The sequence below is a fragment of the Mchenga conophoros genome, linkage group LG3, assembly GCF_057382185.1.
Source record: "Mchenga conophoros isolate Kocher_MC1m ecotype Shallow Benthic linkage group LG3, M_conophoros_male_GT1.1, whole genome shotgun sequence".
In the NCBI taxonomy this organism is placed as follows: Eukaryota; Metazoa; Chordata; class Actinopteri; order Cichliformes; family Cichlidae; genus Mchenga; species Mchenga conophoros.
The window spans coordinates 76,794,471-76,820,330 of NC_140528.1; the positions used below are offsets into that span (position 1 = coordinate 76,794,471).

Here is a 25,860-nt window from a genome sequence, read left to right on the forward strand (position 1 = left end):
CATTTTACCTTGTTTCTTCATTTACTTGTTTAACTTCTTTCATTATTACTTCATTTTACCTTGTTTCTTTATTTACTTGTTTAACTTCTTTCATTATTACTTCATTTTACCTTGTTTCTTCATTTACTTGTTTAACTTCTTTCATTATTACTTCATTTTGCCTTGTTTCTTCATTTACTTGCTTGTTATTCTTATCTAAATAATAAACCAATTAAATTTATCCTTTGAGTATTTTTCATCTCATCTTTACAGAATCTTTCCAAAACATTTTCAAACATTCAGATCTGTCTTTTATTTTCTTCTTGAAACCTCATAAATGGTGAACTAAAAACCGGGAATATGGTTTGAAGCATAGTTTCAGCTGAAACTGGCATAACATGCTGTGTGTGTGTGTGTGTGTGTGTGTGTGTGTGTGTGTGTGTGTGTCACTAGTTAGGTCATCATGTTTAGACTCATTCACTCCAAAATTATTTAGGCCAAATCTTTAAAACAGTATCATTTCATACACATTTTCAATTCACTTTAATCGCACAAATGCAGAAATAATTATTTGCAGTATCTTATTTATTATGAAAATGTCATGACTGATCATTTGTACCTACACCACCAAAAATGGGGGCAAAAGGGAGGAGATCATGTTTAATGGGTTATAAGAAAAGGTCAGAAATATAAGTGCCGACATGAGCAGTGTCCACAGAAACCTCTGAATCTCAGCTCAAAGCTCAAATAAACCATTTCTACAACCAGCAAACAAAGCAAAGACACCAAACAGTTAAAAGAGCAGTGACATCACCACGAATCTGTGGTCAGGTAATATCCATGTTTTGATTGATGATTTTCTGGAGTTAAATGTGAACCGAAGCATATTTTGGGTGTGATATGCTATTAAATACTTTTAAATAATTTCGGTGTGGAAATAAAAAAATCAAAATTTCCTCTGTTTGAGTCACAGTAACTTTGACATAGTAACATTTGCAGTAAGTCCTAAATGTTCACCTTTAACGTGTTTGTGCTAATAACACCATGTGCAGTAAGACAGGCATGGAGAACAGCACTGACTGGGAGAGGCTTTGAACAGCTGACACACTCAGTTCAGTTCAACATATCAGACTTTAAGAATGCACAAGCATCTAAAATCTATTCATTTAGTCTATCATCTGTGATATTATCATGTAAAATTATGATGTATCGTCAGTGTTGGGACTAACGCGTTATTAAGTAAAGCGTTACAGTAACTACGTTATTATTGTGGTAACGAGCACGGTAACTAGTTATTATGCCAAAACCAGGAACGCGTTACTCGTTACTGGGATTTAGATAGGCTCGTTATTCGTTACTTCGTGTGGTGGCTATCGCGGAGCTTCCACAGTTTCAATAACATTAGCAAGTGGTGGAAGCCAGCAGGTGGATGAAGGAAAAGGGAGGCAAGAGGAGAGACCCGAAGCGGCCGCTGGTCCGAGAGTGTCAGGTGAACTGAACTTCAGGTAAGTTTAGGTGGAGTTTATTTCCGTTATGCTGAATTTTTCGTACTGCGTGCTAGCTAGCATGACCGAGTTTCTATACAGCTGGGTGGGTGCTATGTTACTGATGTTGAACTTTATTTTGTTCATAAGGTTAATTATTAGAGTTGCCAACCGTCCCGTAAAAAACAGAATCGTCTCGTATTCAGAGAAAATATTATGCGTTTCGTGTTGAGCTGAGAAGGAACACAGTTTGTCCCGGACTTGATAGACTGATACATATATACCATCAGAACAGTGTACATCACTGTCACAACAGCGTTTGTTTTCATTCAAAGGCTTTATGATTTTTCCTATAATGGTGGGCCGGTCTCTAGTCAAAATGCCCGGGACAATTTTTTCTGTCCCAGTCCAGCCCTGTATGCAGCTCATCTGCAGTCTGGTGTTACCTACATCTTCCTATTCAGAAGGCAGAATTTCTGAGTACAATCGAAAGCACCACGACTGCAGTTTTTGTGTTGGATGTAAAAAGCAGGCTAGGATAGAATCAGGCGTGGGATTTCTCTTGTGGAAATGTGCACATTATTTTTTCCTTTCTATTGGTAGGTGGCACAGTGCACTTGTGGCAAGTAAGCAAGCTAGAAGACTGGCAGTCTGGCTGGGTATCCAGTTACAGAAGCAACACATTAACAAGAGAATTCTGAGTAAAACCAAAGTTACTTTCCCTAGTAACTAGTTACTCTGAAAGTAACGAGTAACTTGAAGTAACTGAGTTACTTTTGATAGAAGTAACTAGTAATGTAACTAAGTTACTAATTTAAAGTAACTTACCCAACACTGTGTATCGTTCACCTCCATTATTTAAACAAGTAGCCCTTAAGTATTTAATATTCATATGTTAAAACACTTAAATTTGTCTGTTGTCTCAGTGGCTGATAGTGCCCCACAGGCCTCAGTGTGAGCTTGAAACCATTATAATGTTACAGTTGTTTAATGTGTAGGTGCTCATGATATAGACCACAGGGTCTGTGTAGATACAGGTGGGACACAACACAAAAACTTGTCACTAACATATGTTCCTCTCTCGTGATCAGTAACATCAGTTTTCACTGCAGTGATACAAACCATGAATTACACCCGTATAAAATCCTCCCAAATCAAAACAGCTCACTGATGCAGATCCTTTGCAGTGCCTTTCTTGGTTCTTTTAAAAATTCCTGCATGTGTGAGTTGCTGAAGCACACCCCGCCCTTACATCTTATATACAGAGACACAGACAAAGAACATTCCACAAACTCTTACATGTTATTTTGAATCAGCAGTGATACATCCTACACTTCCTCTATTCAACTGTAACTACACAAAGCAGCCATGAATGTCCAGCACACACGTGTGTGTGTGTGTGTGTAGAGAGAGAGAGAGCTCACAAAATTAGGTGGTGTTCTTCATTGTAATAGGAAAGGTAATATGGGTCTCCACCGTTTCTCAAAGACTTGTTTCTGTAGTCTGAGTATGTAATTTGTTCCATCAGACAGACATGGATCCATAGATTATATCTGGTTTTAACCATCTGATAGTTATGCATTTTAGGGCTGCAGTGAGTCATATATTTAGCAAGTAAGTTTTGGCTTTGCAGTCAATATGTTCTGCAATCCTTCCCAACACTGCTACTGTAGGACTTAGTGGAATATTTACCTTGGAAAATGTCTTTGAGAGCATCAAATATCTGCCTCCAGAATACACAGAGTTTAGGGCAGAGCCACAATATATGAGTGTGGTTGGCAGAGTGTGTCCCACAGTTCCTCCAGCATGAACTCAGATGTGTTGGACCCATCTTAGCAGTTATTTCTGGAGTTCTGTTGAATCTGGTACATTAATGCCCCCTTTATTTTGGGCAAGTGCAGGATTTTGAGTCTAATTCTAGGCCGCTGTTTAGCCTACATGAAGTTAGAAATTCTTCAATACAGCTTGGACTCTCCACCATTTGACCCTTAGAACTGAAGAAGCTTCTCGGATGAGAGGTGAAACGTCTTCAAGTAACTCAAAGAAGTCCAGACGCTTTTCTTTGCAAGCTCCTTAGACTACGATGACCTGGATGACTGAGAACCTTCACAGACTTCTCCACACTTTAAATGCACTCTAATGATGGGAACGTGTGGTAACATTCAGTCTTAACTGAAATAACATATCGCATCTATAAATGCGATTAAAATGTTTACCAAAGACTAACGTTTTTCATTCAGAACAGACAGCATATTTCAGGTTAGGGCTGCACAACTAGTTTGTCCAATATTAAAATGACAGTTGTTACAATTATTCACAGATTGTAGTGGCAAAATGTGTTTTGATTGCACTGTCATGTCAGAATACTGCTTTCACCTTTACTTTGTGCTACACTCATGTTAATTAATCTTCATAAATTAATGTTTGCAAACACAAAGTATAAAGTTTTCCACTCTGCTATTTGTACCTGCACAACAGATGTGAATAAAACTCAAACCTATACGAGCTCCTTCTCCGTTTCCCTGCAATATTTTGTATAGATCTAACTTTTTGCCACATAAATAACCTTCTGATGTGTTTACTACGGTGGCCCCTAGAGACAAAGCATGTATAAACTCCAAAACACTTACAAATTCCAAATAGCATGCACAAACTCCTCAACACATACAAAATCCAAAACACATGCAAACTCCAAAACACATGCAAAATCCAAAACACGTACAAAATCCAAGACACGTACAAGCTCCAAAACACATACAAAATACAAAACACGTGCAAAATCCAAAACACGTGCAAAATCCAAAACACGTGCAAACTCCAAAACACGTGCAAACTCCAAAACATGTACAAAATTCAAAACACGTACAAAATTCAAAACACGTACAAAATTCAAAACACGTACAAAAATCCAAAACACATGCAAAATCCAAAACACGTACAAACTCCAAAACACGTGCAAAATCCAAAACACGTGCAAAATCCAAAACACGTACAAAATTCAAAACACGTGCAAACTCCAAAACACATACAAAATCCAAAACACGTGCAAAATCCAAAACACGTACAAAATTCAAAACACGTGCAAACTCCAAAACACATACAAAATCCAAAACACGTGCAAAATCCAAAACACGTACAAAATTCAAAACACATGCAAACTCCAAAACACATACAAAATCCAAAACACATGCAAAATCCAAAACACGTGCAAAATCCAAAACACGTACAAAATTCAAAACACGTGCAAACTCCAAAACACGTGCAAAATTCAAAACACGTACAAAAATCCAAAACACATGCAAAATCCAAAACACGTACAAACTCCAAAACACGTGCAAAATCCAAAACACGTGCAAAATCCAAAACACGTACAAAATTCAAAACACGTGCAAACTCCAAAACACATACAAAATCCAAAACACGTGCAAAATCCAAAACACGTACAAAATTCAAAACACGTGCAAACTCCAAAACACATACAAAATCCAAAACACGTGCAAAATCCAAAACACGTACAAACTCCAAAACACGTGCAAAATCCAAAACACGTGCAAAATCCAAAACACGTACAAAATTCAAAACACGTGCAAACTCCAAAACACATACAAAATCCAAAACACGTGCAAAATCCAAAACACGTACAAAATTCAAAACACATGCAAACTCCAAAACACATACAAAATCCAAAACACATGCAAAATCCAAAACACGTGCAAAATCCAAAACACGTACAAAATTCAAAACACGTGCAAACTCCAAAACACGTGCAAAATCCAAAACACGTACAAAATTCAAAACACGTGCAAAATACAAAACACGTACAAAATCCAAAACACGTACAAAATCCAAAACACATGCAAAATACAAAACACGTACAAAATCCAAAACACGTGCAAAATCCAAAACACGTACAAAATTCAAAACACATGCAAACTCCAAATCACAACGGAAGTGCTCCAGGACGCTAGGGGCAGTGTTGAGCTCGATTTGTAAAATAAACGGCAAGTTTGTTGCAAACACATGGGCTCTAGTCTCCGTTGTGCTTCCCAGGTTGCCTAGCAACTATGATACTAACAGCTGGAAACGTGTCATACAACTTTTTTTGACAGAAATGAAGGAGAACATATTTTTTTTCATTTGTTTGTTTGTTTCTACAAGAGCTTTGTGTGATTTGATAAGTATCTGAGGCTGAGACCACAGGACAGTAAAACATGATTTTTGGGCTTCATTTCTGTACTGAACAGTCATTTAAGATTAGCTAGTAAATAACAATTAGCTAATGTTGTTCATGAGACTAAAGTCATATCACTTTGGTAATGTAAATATAATATGGCCAATATTATGGTTATTATACTAGTCATTATTAGGTATTACAGCAGTGAACATGAACTCTTTGTCAAATACTGAGCTTCAGTACAGATTCAAGTTGCAGTTATTTACATGTCTTACCACCTTAAATCTTCACTCAAAGACAAGTATATAGGAATGACTGCCAAATTTATTTGCCACTGAAGCCGAAGGATGGCATCTGAATAAAACCTCTCTTGACATGCCTAGATGACATTAAAGCTTGGTTGGCTCTAAACTTTTTAAATTTGAATGAAAAGAAAACAGATTTGTTGGTGTTTGGACCCAGTGGCCCCTGTGAGTCCTCTTCTTTTCATTTGGAACCCCTGGAGGTTTATTTTAAACCTGTTGTTACTGCCCTTGGTTTTAAGTTGGACCAGTCCATTTTTATCATTTAAGGCGACTGGCAAGAGTGAAATCGTTTCTTTCTAGGCAGCACTTTGAAACCGTGATCCATGCTTTTATTTCTTCCCCTGTGGACTACTGTAACGCACTTTATGTGGGGGTCAGTCAGTTGTTACTCTGACATCTGCAGCTGGTTCAAAATGTATATTGACAGTGCATATATAGGTGTATCATATACAGTTGTGGTCAAAAGTTTACATACACTTGTAAAGAATAGAATATAATGGCTCTACCGAGTGTCCTGTTATTTCTAAAACTCTGATTTTTCTCTGATAGAGTGATTGGAACAGATACTTCTTTGTCACAAAAAACGTTCATGAAGTTTGGTTCTTTAATGACTTTATTATGAGTTAACAGAAAAAAGTGATCACATTTGCTGGGTCAAAATTATACATACAGCAACATGAATTAGCAATTTTGGTGACTTAGAAAGTTGTCAGTGAACTGAGCTTCATAGCATGGCCTCTTAACTTCTTGTGAGTGATTATGAGTGACTACAGCTGGTGACTTCTCTTAGGCCAGTTAAATAGGGCTCATTGGATAGAAACGCCCACAAACGCTACAATGGGAAAGTCAAAGGAGCTCAGCATGGATCTGAAAAAGCGAATTATTAACTTGAACAAGTCAGGAAAGTCACTTGGGGCCATTTCAAAGCAGCTGCATGTCCCAAGAGCAACAGTGTAAACAATTGTTTGTAAGTATAAAGTGCATGACACTGTTTCGTCACTGCCAAGATCAGGAAGAAAACGCAAGCTATCACCTGCTGCTGAGAAAAAATTGGTCAGGAGGGTGAAGAGTCAACCAAGAATCACCAAAAAGCAGATCTGCCAAGAATTTGAAGCTGCTGAAACACAGGTGTCATTGTCTACAGTCAAACGTGTTTTGCATCTCAATGGACTGAGAGGCTGCCGTGCAAGAAGGAAGCCCTTGCTCCAAAAGCGGCACCTTAAGGCTCGACTGAAGTTTGCTGCTGATCACATGGACAAAGATAAGACCTTCTGGAGGAAAGTTCTGTGGTCAGACGAAACAAAAATCGAGCTTTTTGGCCACAATGCCCAGCAATATGTTTGGAGGAGAAAAGGTGAGGCCTTCAACCCCAAGAACACCATGCCTACAATCAAGCATGGTGGTGGGAGTATTATGCTGTGGGGCTGTTTTGCTGCCAATGGAACTGGTGCTTTACAGAGAGTAAATGGGACAATGAAGAAGGAGGATTACCTTCACATTCTTCAACATAAACTAAAATCATCAGCACGAAGGTTGGGTCTTGGGCACAGTTGGGTGTTCCAACAGGACAATGACCCCAAACAGACATCAAAAGTGGTAAAGGAATGGCTAAGTCAGGCTAGAATAAAGGTTTTAGAATGGCCTTCCAAAAGTCCTGACTTAAACCCCATTGAAAACATGTGGACAATGCTGAAGAAACAAGTCCATGTCAGAAAGCTATCAAATTTAACTGAACTGCACCAATTCTGTCAAGAGGAGTGGTCAAAGATTCAACCAGAAGCTTGCCAGAAGCTTGTAGATGGCTACCAAAAGCGCCTAATTGAAGTGAAAATGGCTAAAGGACATGTAACCAAATATTAGCACTGCTGTATGTATATTTTTGACCCAGCAGATGTGATCACTTTTTTCTGTTAACCCATAATAAAGTCATAAAAGAACCAAACTTCATGAATGTTTTTTGTGACAAAGAAGTATCTGTTCCAATCACTCTATCAGAGAAAAATCAGAGTTTTAGAAATAACAGGACACTCGGTAGAGCCATTATATTATATTCTTTACAAGTGTATGTAAACCTTTGACCACAACTGTATAAGAGACAAATGTTGTTCCTTCAGTATGTTGGCATTACTAAATTTGGCTCAAATGCTTACATACATGTGTAAAAAGAAAATGTACAAGCTGTGAGCTGTTTCAAATCAAATCACTTTTATTGTCACATCACATGTGCAGGTACATTGGTACAGCACATGTGAGTGAAATTCTTGTGTGCGAGCTTCACAAGCAACAGAGTTGTGCAAAATACAATAATGTAAACAAGCAAAATACAAGAATGGCTACATCTGAAACTAATAAATATATGTACAATATATAATAGTATATATATGTTTCTGATAAAATGAAGAGTAGACTGATGTATTAAATATTCCTTTATTGGGTGAGAAAATCAGACCATGTCATAACTGCTTTAAGTCATACAGAATAGATATCAGAGCTTTAAACAGGCTGACGTCTGCTAAATTGGTCAAACTGGGCAGAAAGTATACAAACACATAACATCCTTATAGAATATGATGTAACACTATAGATCAACTTACCTCAGAATATATAAAGCATATAAACAGTTACAGCAATATGATGCAACAAACACAGCAGCTACTGATCCAAAATACTCAAAGCTTCATAGAACTGAAACAAACATTTATTTTTAGTTCCATTCTGCTGCTGATACAGACTTTAGGTTTCTGAACATTAAACTTGTTGCTGCCTTTCATAGTGCGTAACTTGAAGGCCCTGAGTACTTTCTCCCACACTGGAAACACTGGAATGATAAAATTATTTGAACATTACCTAATAAGACTGATTCAGGACAGACAATTAGTTATTTTAAACTTTTCTAGCAGTCCTTCACAAACAGGGAACAGTCTGTCTATTCTCTCCATCTGTTAGCTGCTGCTGGCTCTTCCTCCTCCTCTTCCTCACATACTGCTGAGATTGTCCTGGTGGATCATCAGGGGTGCAAAGCCTCACAGATGATGTAATGCAGTGGGTCCCTCAGTCTGTCCTCACTCTGGACACTTGCAGGTGTCACACATAGAAATCAAATGTGTGATAAGCTGCAGGATTCAAACACAAGTGTGACTTATAAATACATGTTCATACTTTTATTCCACAATCAGAGAGAAAGAAACAGAGAGAGAGTGCAGGACAGACAGACAGGTGACAGTCTCAGGTGTACACACTGCTACAAAACAGCACCAGAGAAGGAGGATTTAGTGTTTGTGTCATTACGAGTGCTAAACAAGAAGAGTTCCCAGATGGTACAGTGGACACATGTGTGACTCCTGTGATTAAAGCATCTTTTTTTCAGCTTAAGGAGTGAACCGTCAGCTGACTGACATGACTGACTTTAATTACGCATAAAATCATCACATTCTCTGTAAGATTAAAGTCAGCTATTGAACGGCGAATATTTTGAAGTGAAGGCTTTAAAACCAAGTTAGTACAAACGTCGCTAATGTCACATAACTTTCCCGACATGTTGCCAACAGTAATGTTTTAATGTTCTTCATTATAAAAACATTTGCGCATAAATAAGTGACATAATATTCAGTACTTACTTCTGGAAGTTTACTCTTCGTTCGCTCCGCTTCCGCCGTTTTTTTTCGGCAAAATTATCCAAACCACCGCCGCGCTATGAAGTCTGGGATATGTTGGGCCATGAAGGCTACACAGACCCATCCTTAAAATTCAGGGAAATTAAGGACGCATTTGAGGGCCGCATTTCGAGCAGCCTTTGAATTGGGACAGTCTTTGTCGTGTCGCTGTGACATAATCGGCCTTAAAATGCGGCCTTTAAGGCTGCAGACCCCAAATCCGGTCATTGGTACTTCCTGGCTTGTGTAGTTACTAGGTAACAAAAGCTCAACACTGCCCCGAGCGTCCTGGAGCACTTCCGTTGTGTTTTGGATTTTGCATGTGTTTTGGAGTTTGCGCGTGTTTTGGGGTTTGCACGTGTTTTGGATTTTGCACGTGTTTTGTATTTTGCACGTGTTTTGGATTTTGTAAGTGTTTTGGAGTTTGTACGTGCTTTGTCTCTAGGGGCCACCGTAGTTTACAGAAAATGTATTTGATAGTAGCTTATTTTGTAACTTTTAGTGGGCCTATGCAATGTTCCCTCTAAGCTGCGCACGTGCGCAATTGCGCACTGCTGGCACAGTCTCTGCGCACAGAAATTCTGCGTTGCGCACAAAAAAATCTAACCTGAATTGAAATTAAAATTAATACTTTAACAATTCTGTTTTGCAGTGTTAGTCAGTAAGTGACTGGCTGCTCCCATATGGGAACGATGCCACCTTATCCCATAGTCCAGCCAATAATGCGTATATGCGCAGCCAATCAACGTTGTTGACAGGCTATGACAGCGTCCTTATGTGCCAACGCCGGTGTGTTAGCTGTCAAAGCGGCGTGGCTGATGTGGAGTGAAGCCATGTTAATGACAACGTGTACAACCATTGGAGATGTGAGCAGGACAGACGGAACAATTGACGGAAAAATTGGGGACTTTACACCAGTTTTTAAATCGTGTTGATAGGCCACGTAAAACCAGAGTTGTGATAAAAAAAATGCAATGTTTGGTTTTCTTCCTGAATACTGGTTGTTTATATTTACTGCGGGAAGAAACGGTTAAATCGGCGTTTTATAAGAAAAAAGGCTCGAAAGCGCTCTCCACCTGTGAGCAAAAACAAACCCCACCCCCTCTGCCTTTCCTATTCGTCTAAAAAAGTACCATGTCGACCAATCAAAAAATGATAATGCAACGTGGCATCTAGTTGTTAAGAAACGGGGGAAGTTTTAGGAGTGACGGTGGTGTTTTGAGATGTGAGAGATTTGCGACGTTTAGCGCAAATCTTGTGTAGTTAGTGTGTAGTGTAGTCAGTAGTTTTGTTGTGTGCGTCAGAACAATGAGGCGACTGCTGAATGTTACAGGTGTTACAGGAGCAGTGCTTTAAGTGGGCCGGTACGCGCCGGTACTCAGTACCGCCACTTCTAAATATAGCTCTTGAGAGTACCGCCACCTCTCCATGCGCCCAGAACGTGCTTTTAGCGTACCGGTACTCTCATTTGCACATCGTTTGGCTGCACTGCCGCTTTTCAGAGCGCCCTTCACAAGCACGCTTCCTAATTCGTCCCACCGAGAGCAGAGACTACATTACCCATACACCAATGTGTTTTACAAGTGAAAAGCACATGCGTCGCTTTTGCCGTTGTCATGTCAACAACTCAACGTGGTCCGGAGAGGGTGTGTAAAACGCGCAAACAGCTGCTCGTTAAAATACAAAAACAATGAACACTTAATATGCTCTCCTGGCTTCAGACTCTGAGTAGTAAAAGAACAAGGTCAGAATCAGAGGACTCGCTGGCTGACACCCCACCGAGCCAGAATGATATCGCTGCAGGTCAGACGCAAGCTAATGAAAGCTGCACTAGTGCCGCAGCCGCGGACGACGGCACTTTTGGCGACGACGAGGACGAGAATGACACCATTTCTACCGATGACAACAGCCGCGTTAGCGAGCATGAGTGGCCAGAATGTTGGTCCCAAGCACAAGTCCGGTATTTCTCCACAAATTACAAGTGGCTGATCAGCAGAAATCAAAAGTTGGGTTGTAGTGTGTGTAGTCAAGTTTGTGCTCGCGTGGACATGCAGCAAGGGCAGAGAGTGTCGCAGGAGTGGAGTGGGTGCTTAATCTCGTCTTTTGGAAGGGACAAGGCTGCACAACAAAACTCACTACGAAAGAAAATAAAAGAGCACAGAGACTCAATTTATCACAAGAAAGCAGTTGAAATAAAAGAGAAGGCAACACAAAATACAATGCAAAAACACATTGAAGATATGAGAAAGGCTGACTACGCTTCAACTTGCAATGTGTTTAGAACAGCTTATAAGATTGGCAAGCATGGGCGTCCCTTTACAGACATGCCAATAGATGTCCAGTTGCAAGTCTTAAATGGTGTCAAGATGGGCAGAGTTTTGCACTCTAATAACTCATGTGCAAATATACTGGATCACATTGCAGCTGAAATGAAAAAGAAGGTAGTCAATGACATAGTGATGAATGAAAGAAAATTGTGTGTGCTCATTGATGAATCCACTACAATAAGTGGAAAGTCTGTGCTTGTCGTGTGCCTGCGGTCAGCTATTTCCACTGAAAATCCAGACACAATATTTTTTGAACTGATTGAGCTGCAGGGGACCACAGCAAAGGACATCACTGAAGCACTGTTAGGATGTCTTCATAATAATGGCTTTGACCCTCACTACCTACAGCAACATTTGTTGGCATTTGCTTGTGATGGAGCCTCAGTGATGCTTGGGAGGAAAGCAGGAGTTGCTGCGCAGCTTTGTTCCAAATTCCCTTACCTGTTTGTCTGGCATTGTTCCAATCACAGACTGGAACTGGCAGTTTGTGATGTTTTGAAGGAGGTAGGAGGAATCAACCACTTTAAAATATTCTTAGATCAGCTTTACTCCCTCTACCATGCATCACCAAAAAACCAAAGGGAGTTAACCGAGAGTGCTCACAATGTTGGACAACGTCTCCTTGTGATAGGCCGTGTTTTATCAGTGCGTTGGGTTGCTTCAAGTGAGAGAACAGTGAAAGCAGTATGGGAGAACTACCAAGCTCTGCAGGTACACTTTACAAGTGCTGCTGCTGATAGCAGCAGGGACTCAAGAGAGAGAGCAAAATACAAAGGACTCAATGATGTTCTCACTACTGTTTCTTTTGTGGTCAATCTTGGCATCATGTATGACGCTTTCACAGAACTCAGTGACCTCTCAAGAATGCTCCAGAGATGGGACATGACTTTGGATCAAGCCGACAGGCAGCTGGACCGACAAATCCGGGTGTTTGAGTCAATGGTATCCACACCTGGTCCCACACAAACTGCCATTGAAGCTGAAAAGGAGAAAATCTTCAGAAATGTATGCCTGCATGAAAATCAGAGGGTTATAAAAATCAACCATGGCCAATTTTTCCGTAGCCTGGCTGAAAATGTTAAGTGCAGGATGACTCCAACAACTTCCTCGCATGTCAGTAAAACCTCATCTGAAAAGACAGATAGTCACCTCCTCTCAGACATCAAGGTCCTCCAGTCTGACTCCTGGCCTGCATCTCTAGATATTCAATATGGGGATGCAGCGGTCAGACGTTTATGTCAGAGATTCAGAGTTGGGGAGAGGGAAAGTGTCCTAGGATTTAGGGAGTATAAAGACCTTAAAGCTTCCAAGACACCAGCAGCCCTGAAGCCGCTTCTTACAGCTGTCCACACCATTGCAGTATCAACAAGTGAATGCGAGCGAGCTTTCAGCTCAATGAATGATACTTTGACAGATAAAAGAAACTCTCTCAACATCAAAAGGCTTTCAAATATGATTTTCCTGAAATGCAACGGACCACCCTTGGATCAGTTTAACACACAAACATATGTGCAGACATGGCTGGCACTAGGGAGGAGAAGTGCAGCATCCACAAACTGCGAAGCCCAAAGTGAAAGGAAAGTGGAGCCCAAAACGTGCTGGAGCCTTTTCTAGGTAAAATGATTTGTACAGTATTTCTCATTTTTCATTTGGTGTACTGTGATTGTATTTTGCTGAATCTGCTTTTGTATATTTTTCAGGGGTAAAGAAATGAACCATCTTCAAGACTCAAGATTATGTTCTACTGTTCTATGGTTATTATGTTTGGGTTGCTTCAAGTGAGAGAACAGTGAAAGTAGTATGGGAGAACTACCAAGCTCTGCAGGTACACTTTACAAGTGCTGCTGCTGATAGCAGCAGTGACTCAAGAGAGAGCAAAATACAAATTAGTTTATAATTTATTTTATGTACATTTTGTTAAAAAAAAACATTCAATACCTTTTTGCACATTTTATTTATGTTCAGTAGCTCTTTCTAGCTCAAGCAAATCCACAAACTAATAAAATGATTTATTATTTTGTATAAGGTTGTCTGTTGACTGTTGTATATAAAACCCATTCAATATAGTTGTTGTTACCTCAGGGGAGGCGGAAAAAAAATAGAGTACCGGCACCTCTTCTGGGCCACTTAAAGCACTGTACAGGAGTGATGCATCTCCTGCTGTCAGGCCTGCAGGTATCAGACTGTTGTTCTCCTTTATCTCATAGTGGACAGAAATTATTTTTTGGAGTGGCACAAATAATTTGTGTGGCATCAGATTTGATGCAGAACAGCTGATTGTTCTGTAAATAGTTTGAAATGTTTATTTAAAAACGCCTTGGCTGCATTTAAAAAAATAGCTGCAAAAAACGTTGTTTGCCAAACTGAGTTACTTTTTTGAAGAAGTAACTATATAATTAATTGCCCAGCATTGGTCATTATATGCTGTATTTTGGAGACAGAGAGTTACAGGACACTCACACAGACTCATAATACAAGTCAGAGCTGTATAAAAGAAAAAAAAGAAAAGAAAGAAAGTTGTGTTTTCGAAATTGGAGTTCAAGTTATTTTTGCTTCCAATAGTGTTAACATACTGCACAGGTCATGAACAAGATTTTTTTTTACATTTTCATTGTAAATGGGCTAAAGCAGTTAATTAAAAGTAGTCTAACATAAATGTGAACGCTGTAATTTGATTCTTTTAATAAACCATGAAACTTGGATGGATTCGATGCCGGCGTGACCACAGTGCACACGTCTGATGTCGCTCATTGGTCCAAGGGATCGCTCAGGGAGTTTGTGTGTTCGCTCAGACACGTGAAAAATTAGAGGGAACATTGGGCCTCTGACATTCAGTACCCAGTTATTAAAATGTTAAGTGTAAATCATCCCCAGCCCACAATAGCAGCTGAATTTACTACGATTTCAGATCTTCAGACACGTCAATAAGAAACCACCGATGTGTAAAACAGGCTGACAACAGAATGACGTAAACCACACTGCTGCAACTGTGCAGCTCTCAGGTTTGATCTATTGTTTCTCTCTGTTTTTATGACATTTTTCACTGTGGATTACAACAACATCAACATTAGAAAATGAAATACATTTATAGTAGGTGATCATTAATCACTATTATTGGCACTATTAAAGGGCTCCAAAAATCAAACTTTGCTTAGGGCACCACGGAGGGCCAACCCTTTTTACACTTCAACAATTGTACACAAAATACAATCATCCATCCTTCTATCTATTTATTTTCTTCCGCTTATATAATTCAGCATCACAGGGAAGCTGGATCCCAGTTGTTTTTCACAGAGGGCCAAGCAGTGGAGGGAGCTGCCGACCTCCCAGCAATACATGTAAAAGCTTTATTTTACACTGACTCTGGTCATCTTTATCTATCATAAAAATGTTCTTCATGATCTGAAACACGTAAGTGTGTCAAATATGCAAATAGCTAAGAAATCAGGATGGGCTAAATCGTTTCTTACTGCACTTCTGTTAGGCGACTGAATAAAAACACAAAGTCAGCAGTCTGGCTATGAATGTCTTTAATGTTTCCCAGATCAGAATCACAGCATACAGTGTATAATAACTTCTAAAGTAAACAGAAATATCATCACCTCATTTATTTATATAATTTTACTTTACTTTTTTTAATAATCATCTTTTTTTTATTCCATTATTTAACATTTTTCTTCATCTCAAGTCTCGAGTTTCTGAGTTCAACAAAGAAAGTAGAAACAAGACAACAGGTGCAGATTTGCAATGGACACCAAGCTGAGGGTTTCTCTGTGGGTGTCACTGTCTCTGTGCACGTTTGACACTGTGGACGTGACACAGGATCATCCAATCATGAAGTTTTGCTTTGCTGACAGTTTCTAAGTGTTGGAATAAAATAAATCCAGCAGTTATACCACAGAAAGGACAAAGTGTGGCTCTAACAGCTGTTGAACACACACAGACTGTGATGTTCTCCACACGTCACCCATCGCTCTGCACTTTTCCAGCATCCAACTGTTTTTCTGCTACATAACATCACTGCAGGAGAAAAACAACGGACAGACAGACAGACAGCACAGTGTGACACGAGCAGGTCAGACCACCTGTGTGATCTCATGAGTCTGTGAGGATATGAGGCATCTTATGGTATCAAAGCCCTGGAGTCTGTCAAACATGGCTACATGTAAACACTGCTACATGTTAGGTGAGCTAACATTTAACTGACTGCACTTTTTTCTGTCTCAGTTTAGGTCATTTATGTCCTTACTGCGAATCACTGAAAGGCAAAGCTGGCTTTTATCGCTCTGATGTTACGCACATCATGCAGCACAGATTCATCTCTGATCACAAGACTCATATTTCAAAATAAAAGCGAGCTAAGGCTTGAAAAGAGGACGACGATTTTATGATAATCGCAGAGAAAAGAGCAACGAAAGGATTTAAAACTTGATGAAAATGTTTTTTCTCACTGAAAACTAGCAAACTAGCATAAACAGCATGACTGGCCCTCTGCTGTGAGGGGGCTTCAGTGGAGATGACTTCTGCTACAGCGACCTTCCTGCTACCGGATGGTCACATGATAACGATCAACGTTATGACAAAAATAAAATAAATGTTGAAAAAACAAAGACAAAACTGATCGGTGGTAAGGATGAACTCATTTGAAACCTCAAGCTAACGGCCATTTTTTTCTTCTCATTACAAACTGCACCTGTTGTCTTTTGTCATCACAAAATAAGCATATCATTCATTCACTCCAAAAAACCCCAAAAAAACAAAACATAAAATAAACAAGAAACTTAATATTTACAAATATTTTGTCTGTTTTTTTTCTTACACTTAAAAATGTACAGTTCTGATCTTCCAGATGTTTTGTCTCCATCCGTCTCCCAGTTTGGTATTTTCTTCTCTGTCCAGTGACCTCAGAGTGAGCGCTGAATGTGCCACAATGGCGCCCTCTAGTGTTAGCTTATAAAACAGACAAGGAGAAAGAACAGAGCCGAATGAAAGGACTCGTTTGTGTTCTCTCCTCTGCTGTAGCTGTGTGGTGCTGAGGTTAACTACACAACCCCTCGCCGCCTCCTTATACACAGGAGTGAGTACAAAAGGGTTCGTACGGACGCATCAGCCGGCCGTCCTTCTGCTCGACACTGTTAGCTGAAAGATGATCGGATCATCCTCTGTCCTGTATTTAAGGCTGAGAGTCTTTGTCCAGTCTCTTTTCCACAGCTACTGTCCACAGCACTGATCCACCTGCAGCACAGCCCCAGTCAGTTGTTTTATGATTTACATTGTGCACGTTTCCCTTCCAGTGAGCTTACAAAACCTCTGACAGGAGAAGTCAGGCATGTGTTTCCCCCACCTCCCCTTTTAGGCAGTAATAAAATAGAAAACAAACAATCAAACAGGCTAAAGCTAGAGCACAAGCAAAGACAGCACCGGTGACTAAGTTCTCCCATACTGGACGTACGCTACCACGTGGGCTCAAACAGCAGCACAACATACTGTTGACATCTTCATCAGAGGATCAGCAGGGAGCGCTGCTGAGCTGCAGTCGTCTCCACCAGAGTGACGGAGCAGGAATCACAAACAGCACAAACCCACCGTGTTGTTTCCACCCTGTTCAGGAGATCTGAGCCCCCATCCCTTTTTGTCATGTTGCAGCTCTGCACTGCAGGCCCTGAACGCCTCCCGGTTACCCTCAGTGTGCTTAGAGTTTAATTTACAACCGACGAGCTCACAGATCATCTGCAGGCAGGTGAACGAACCCTTAATGTGAGGATAATAGCAGAGCTGACCTGAGGTCAGAAATGGTCAGGAACGGTGTCGACACAGTGAAGTCAGGTGTTTGGGAATTTGTCTGATTATCAGTTTGGGGGGGTCGGTGTTAAATAACAAAGGTGGTGTAGGATGGAGAGAGGAGGAGGGAGGGAGCAGTGATGATATGGAGGAAGGTGATTGGTTAAGCAGCAGGAAGGAGCTCATGCTGGAGTCTGAGTTTTTACTGTTGGCCTTTTTCTGCTTTTTGTTTATTGTTGTCTGACGCGGGCCCGCCTACGCTTGAGTGATGCAGATGTGATATCACACTCACACAGCGACAGCAGCACACACACACACACACACACACACACACACACACACACACAAGTCAGAATACACATGTGCCATACACAAGGGGGTCAGACAGGAGCAGCATCAGTCTCTGCTCTGTTTTGTTAATAACGTAGAAAAATAATTTTGTACAATCAAGCTACATCGACGGACGCTTTACCTCACGTACCCTAAAATGAAAAAGTAGTGACAGTAAGATGGAGGCTGCACATGACACCATGACTGAGTTCACAGCTGTTGCTTTGATTCTAACGTTTAAGACTTTTGGCATCGACTCCGTTTTAATAAATGAGTGCTGGGAGGCGTCGTTTGACTTCAGGAGCTCCTGCGATGCTCTTACTCTGCGGGAGAAAACCAAAAACCAAAAGTAGCAAACATGGAGCGATATGACTCGTTTAGATTTTGGGAAACGTGCATCGACAGGTACAGTGTCCTTTTCCCCGCGTCTTTAAAGCTGCCAACTCTGCCTCAGCTTTCATACGAACAGATGAAGTTGAAGATCTTGAAGAAGTTTTGTGGCTTTCAACATTTGAAACTGCAAGAAACTCCATTCCGGGTTTCTCTGAGGCGTGGGCTTTCATCATCAGAGTTCATCCTTTAACCTATAACAATTAAAATATTCTCAAGTATGATCAACGGTTAATTACAGCACCGGCCGGAGTACCGGGAGCAGTTTGGAAGAACAAAAAGACGCGGAGACTGTTCTAAATTGTCATCCCAAACTAACTCAAAGTTTATTCTTTGTGCAGCAGTTTTTATAGGCAGACAACAAGTTTCAGTTCAGACCCTGCCCACTGGGTGGGGTGGTGTCCTTCGACAGTTGGAATCCTTTGTTCAGCAAGGGCAATAAAGATGCACTCACAAGGCCTATAAATCTTATACAGAGGTCTCCTACATCCGTGAGTTCTGACACAACCCAGATGGTCTTCACATAAACATCTTCTGCAAGGGAGTGATAAGTAAAAGAGTGATTTGTTGGTGTTTTCCCTCCAACCTTAGTATCTACTTTCACACCATAAAATCTTCAGTTGACACAGCAAGAGGAGATGAGGTTAAAACAAAGGGCATTGCAGAAACAGGGTCCTTTGTATAATATCATCAAAAACAATACTCAGTAAATGCTACCATGGTATCAAAATATCACAACAGAAACACTATCACTTGGCTTGATATCATCCTCCACTTCTGTCTCAGTATTTGATGCAACATTGTTTTCCAATAAATTGATTTGCTTTGGACAAACAGCAGGATTTTGTTCTCTTTGATTTATCCAGTTCTGAATTTCATTTAAAAACACATTTGTGTATTTCATGATACTTGAAAAGCATTCCTCTTGTTTTATTACTTCCTCTGGCACCAAAGACAACACCTCAACATGTGAACTTGAAGCCTTTTCGCACAGTGCCTTTAAATCCACCAAATACTGCTTAATTTGAGAAAGATTTTCATTGTGTTGCATGAGCGCTTTCATTTTTTGTATTAGTCCTTTCATTTTATTAACATATATTTTGCATTCATTTTGTGATTTTTCGATTTTATTCAACAATGCCTTTCCAGTCATTTTTCTTTCTCTCTTTCCCCCCAAATCATTAGAGGAACAATCATCATCACCTGTTTGACTCATGATTTTCCCGTTTGTTTGTTCGATTTTTTATTTATTTATTTATTTTAATCTTCAGTGATCATCCATTAAAACATATATCCACTGGAAGCCACAATAGACTTTGACCATAAAATCCTTTCAACGTAACGGCACTTTAATTGTCCATTTGAACATCATCCAAGCAGCATAATTAATAAGACGCAGCGCAGTCATCAATCCAAGAGCGCAGCCAAAAACATTGCACATTTAACCAACATTCATTCCATTCAGTGTCTCCTCTTAAAACATCTCAGCGCTAATGCAATGTCGCTTCCTTTTCCACAACCAGACATGCACAGGTATTCTTACCTGCGCTCCTCAGAATTGCGTCAGGTGTGTCGGTGCTGCTGGGCTCACTCATTCAGATGCGCTGCACTTACTTGGCGTCTTTCAGGTTCCTTGATCTGATTTCTTTGATCCTGCTTGTGGCTGGCTTCTCCAGAATGCCGTTTTTTGTTGACTAAAGATGTAGTGACTTCCACAGTCGCTAGAGGCCGGGGATGGAGCCTGCCTATTTGCCTGACGCGCTGTCAACTTTACGCAATAATGCGAGAGGTGGAACTGTTTGCTTGTTTATTAAAGTGCTTTGAGAGTTTACAGAGTAATGTCATCGGCTCCTGATTCAGACTCTTAATGGGGACATTTCATTTTCCAGCAGGAAGCTTTTTGTTATAGCCTTTAGATCAGGGGTCGGCAACCTGCGGCTCCGGAGCCTCATGCGGCTCTTTAGTCCTTATAGTGCGGCTCTGCGTGGTTTGGGAAAATAAATTAGTATTTAGCTGAAGTGTATTTTATTTATGCCAGTTCTTTTTTTTTTACTTGTAGTTCTAAATTGGAAGATTATTGTGATTTTGCAATATACAAATAAAATTATATTTTGTTATTTTTTCATCGCTCAAAATAAGCATCACACTCGCGGAAGCCGGTGTACCCGGCGAAACGCCGTGCATTTATCGAGCCTTTCAACCCCAGATAGGCCAATTATGGCTCTTTGGGTCTTAAAGGTTGCTGACCCCTGCTTTAGACGAACAGAGTTTTTTAATTAAATACATACTCTTTAATAAATGTTCTCTTTTATAAAAAGTAGGATAATTAAAAAAACTTTTATTATACCTCTATTAGAAAAAAAACTGTCTTGTTTTCTGTTGTCTGTTATGTAATATTAGGGATGTTTGTGACAATTAATTTCATCATCGGCTGGACTAACCAATAGTCCACAACTAGGAAACAATGAAATTTTAAGTTAAGTTTGAAAACAGTTTAAAAAAAAACACCCCATTCCAAAACGTCTTGTGACAATCTCATTGGAGTGATGATGTCATAGAACGTCATAAGTCCTTTGATGTTTTTCCTTAAGTAGGGGTGAGAAACAGCAAGATTTAGTTCGTTTCAGCAGCATCTGTGTTTGCAGCATACAAAACGTTCACCACAGAAACATTTGGAAAGCTCTTCAAAGTCATCGTATAGAAACTCCAACATGTTTCCAAGAAAAAAACAACCAATTCAAAAAGATTACGCCGCCTCTCCTTCCTGGAGTGGCCGGCCGATTTCCCCAAATGGCGTCTCATCCTCCCAAAGGGCATTAGAGGAGAGTAGGAAGGAAAACTACCTTCTCCAGAAAAAAATGCAACAAATTGAAGAAGAAAAACTTCAACTGGAGGACAAGTGTAGACGAATGGAAGCCCAAAATAAAGAGCTGGAAGAAAGACAACAGCGCCAGCCGGACATAAACATTATTAATGAGGGCTGGGGAATCAAGTTTGCTCAGGCCCGAGAGCAGATTGTGCACCTCAATAAAGAAAACAGGCAAAAGCGCGCAGAACTAAAAGAAATGACCAACCAGCTCCAAGACAAGAAAACGATGACTGATAAGATACAGCGGGATCTCCAACACATGGACCGAAAAAATTGGCTCCTCCAAAGACAGCTCCATGAAGCTGTGGAAGAAAAGAATAAATTCCTCCAACAGAAGGAAGAGCAGGACAAAAAGCAACAAGACATGCAGCACAAACTGAAGAGCATGCAGGAAAAATACCGCATGCTGAAAGAAAGCCTGGATGAAACACTGCGCCAAAATAAAGACCTTCTTCAACAGAAAGAGCAACAGCAGGAAAGACTGAAAGAAGGAAAACGCATCGTCCAGGACTTTCAGTCTAAAAATCTAAAACTGCAAGAGTTTTGTAATCAGCTGGAGGACAAAGCAACTAAAGTGGAAGAAGAAAGGGACAAACTGGAGAAACGGTGCTCACAGATGCAGAAAAGGATCGATCAGATAGCGAGAAACAACTCCGAGCTCGTTAAGGGGCGTTTGGTGGAATTCAATAACTTGAAGAGTGAACACACTCAAATGCAGTCACAAAAACAACAAGAAGACAAAATACATGAAGACAAAAATCAAGAAATCAAGAAAAGAAAGAAGCAGTTAAAAGACAAGCACAAAGAGGTCCAACAGAGAAATGCAGACATGCACAATGACAAGCTGATACAGGAGGAAACATCCAAACAACTCAAAGACAAGCTTGAAGAACAACAAGCAGCATTGGAAGAGATGGAACAAAGATGTGAGAAACTTGAAGAAAAAAAACGCAGAAACCATCGACGAGCTGAGAAATCTCATCCTGCAGAAAAAAGCGCTTGTGGAAAAGTGCATGAAAAAAAAGAAAAAATGGTTCCACTTGTTCCAGAGGAGAGACGCTACTGCTTCCTCACCTGATGTAGCCTCGTCTTGCTCCACCTCTGTTAACCCCCCCAACCAGTCCCGGCAGTTGACTGTCCCCTCCTGAGCCTGGTTCTGCCGGAGGTTTCTGCCCGTTTAAAGGCAGTTTTTCCTCCCCACTGTCGCCAAGTGCTTGCTCAGAGGGGATTGTTGGGGTTTTCTCTCCTAACTTCTTTCCTTATTTCTTCATTTTACCTTTTTTCTTCATTTACTTGTTTAACTTCTTTCATTATTACTTCATTTTACCTTTTTTCTTCATTTACTTGTTTAACTTCTTTCATTATTACTTCATTTTACCTTGTTTCTTCATTTACTTGTTCAACTTCTTTCATTATTACTTCATTTTACCTTGTTTCTTCATTTACTTGTTTAACTTCTTTCATTATTACTTCATTTTACCTTTTTTCTTCATTTACTTGTTTAACTTCTTTCATTATTACTTCATTTTACCTTGTTTCTTCATTTACTTGTTTAACTTCTTTCATTATTACTTCATTTTACCTTTTTTCTTCATTTACTTGTTTAACTTCTTTCATTATTACTTCATTTTACCTTGTTTCTTCATTTACTTGTTTAACTTCTTTCATTATTACTTCATTTTACCTTGTTTCTTCATTTACTTGTTTAACTTCTTTCATTATTACTTCATTTTACCTTGTTTCTTCATTTACTTGTTTAACTTCTTTCATTATTACTTCATTTTACCTTTTTTCTTCATTTACTTGTTTAACTTCTTTCATTATTACTTCATTTTACCTTTTTTCTTCATTTACTTGTTTAACTTCTTTCATTATTACTTCATTTTACCTTGTTTCTTCATTTACTTGTTTAACTTCTTTCATTATTACTTCATTTTACCTTTTTTCTTCATTTACTTGTTTAACTTCTTTCATTATTACTTCATTTTACCTTGTTTCTTCATTTACTTGTTTAACTTCTTTCATTATTACTTCATTTTACCTTTTTTCTTCATTTACTTGTTTAACTTCTTTCATTATTACTTCATTTTACCTTTTTTCTTCATTTACTTGTTTAACTTCTTTCATTATTACTTCATTTTACCTTGTTTCTTCATTTACTTGTTTAACTTCTTTCATTATTACTTCATTTTACCTTTTTTCTTCATTTACTTGTTTAACTTCTTTCATTATTACTTCATTTTACCTTTTTTCTTCATTTACTTGTTTAACTTCTTTCATTATTACTTCATTTTACCTTGTTTCTTCATTTACTTGTTTAACTTCTTTCATTATTACTTCATTTTACCTTGTTTCTTCATTTACTTGTTTAACTTCTTTCATTATTACTTCATTTTACCTTGTTTCTTCATTTACTTGCTTGTTATTCTTATCTAAATAATAAACCAATTAAATTTATCCTTTGAGTATTTTTCATCTCATCTTTACAGAATCTTTCCAAAACATTTTCAAACATTCAGATCTGTCTTTTATTTTCTTCTTGAAACCTCATAAATGGTGAACTAAAAACCCGGATTATGGTTTGAAACATAGTTTCAGCTGAAACTGGCATAACATGCTGTGTGTGTGTGTGTGTGTGTGTGTGTGTGTGTGTGTGTGTGTGTGTGTGTGTGTGTGTGTGTGTGTGTGGAGAGAGAGAGAGCTCACAAAACTAGGTGGTGTTCTTCATTGTAATAGGAAAGGTAACATGGGTCCCCACCGTTTCTCAAAGACTTGTTTCTGTAGTCTGAGTATGTAATTTGTTCCATCAGACAGACATGGATCCATAGATTATATCTGGTTTTAACCATCTGATAGTTATGCATTTTAGGGCTGCAGTGAGTCATATATTTAGCAGGTAACTTTTGGCTTTGCAGTCAATATGTTCTGCAATCCTTCCCAACACTGCTACTGTAGGACTTAGTGGAATATTTACCTTGGAAAATGTCTTTGAGAGCATCAAATATCTGCCTCCAGAATACACAGAGTTTAGGGCAGAGCCACAATATATGAGTGTGGTTGGCAGAGTGTGTCCCACAGTTCCTCCAGCATGAACTCAGATGTGTTGGACCCATCTTAGCAGTTATTTCTGGTGTTCTGTAGAATCTGGCACATTAATGCCCCCTTTATTTTGGGCAAGTGCAGGATTTTGAGTCTAATTCTAGGCCGCTGTTTAGCCTACATGAAGTTAGAAATTCTTCAATACAGCTTGGACTCTCCACCATTTGACCCTTAGAACTGAAGAAGCTTCTCGGATGAGAGGTGAAACGTCTTCAAGTAACTCAAAGAAGTCCAGACGCTTTTCTTAGCAAGCTCCTTAGACTACGATGACCTGGATGACTGAGAACCTTCACAGACTTCTCCACACTTTAAATGCGCTCTAATGATGGGAACGTGTGGTAACATTTAGTCTTAACTGAAATAACATATTGCATCTATAAATGGGATTAAAATGTTTACCAAAGACTAACGTTTTTCATTCAGAACAAACAGCATATTTCAGGTTAGGGCTGCACAACTAGTCTGTCCAATATTAAAGTGACAGTTGTTTGTCACAATTATTCACAGATTGTTGTGGCAAAATGTGTTTTGATTGCACTGTCATGTCAGAATACTGCTTCCACCTTTACTTTGTGCTACACTCATGTTAATTAATCTTCATAAATTAATGTTTGCAAACACAAAGTATAAAGTTTTCCACTCTGCTATTTGTACCTGCACAATAGATGTGAATAAAACTCAAACCTATACGAGCTCCTTCTCTGTTTCCCTGCAACATTTTGTATAGATCTAACTTTTTGCCACATAAAGAACCTTCTGATGTGTTTACAGAAAATGTATTTGATAGTAGCTTATTTTGTAACTTTTAGTGGGCCTATGCAATGTTCCCTCTAAGCTGCGCACGTGCGCAATTGCGCACTGCTGGCACAGTCTCTGCGCACAGAAATTCTGCGTTGCGCACCAAAAAAATTCTAACCTGAATTGAAATTAAAATTAATACTTTAACAATTCTGTTTTGCAGTGTTAGTCAGTAAGTGACTGGCTGCTCCCATATGGGAACGATGCCACCTTATCCCATAGTCCAGCCAATAATGCGTGTATGCGCAGCCAATCAACGTTGTTGGCAGGCTATGACAGCGTCCTTATGTGCCGACACCAGTGTTTTAGCTGGCAAAGCGGCGTGGCTGATGTGGAGTGAAGCCATGTTAATGACAACGTGTACAACCATTGGAGATGTGAGCAGGACAGACGGAACAATTGACGGAAAAATTGGGGACTTTACACCAGTTTTTAAATTGTGTTGATAGACCACGTAAAACCAGAGTTGTGATAAAAACATCTGCAATGTTTTGTTTTCTTTCTGAATACTATCGTTGTTTATATTTACTGCAGGAAGAAACGGTAAAAACGGCGTTTTATAAGGAAAACACTCGAAAGCGCTCTCCACCTGTGAGCAAAAACAAACCCCACCCCCCTCTGCCTTTCCTATTCGTCCAAAAAAGTACCATGTCGGCCAATCAAAGAATGAT

At 39.5% G+C, this 25,860-nt stretch overlaps 2 pseudogenes; both read left to right on the forward strand.

Moving 5' to 3' along the window:
• The first annotated feature begins 11,211 nt into the window (after nt 1-11,211).
• LOC146580549 (E3 SUMO-protein ligase KIAA1586-like) lies at nt 11,212-13,536 on the forward strand (annotated as a pseudogene).
• Nucleotides 13,537-20,923: 7,387 nt separating this feature from the next.
• LOC146580550 (uncharacterized) lies at nt 20,924-22,731 on the forward strand (annotated as a pseudogene).
• Nucleotides 22,732-25,860: the final 3,129 nt, after the last annotated feature.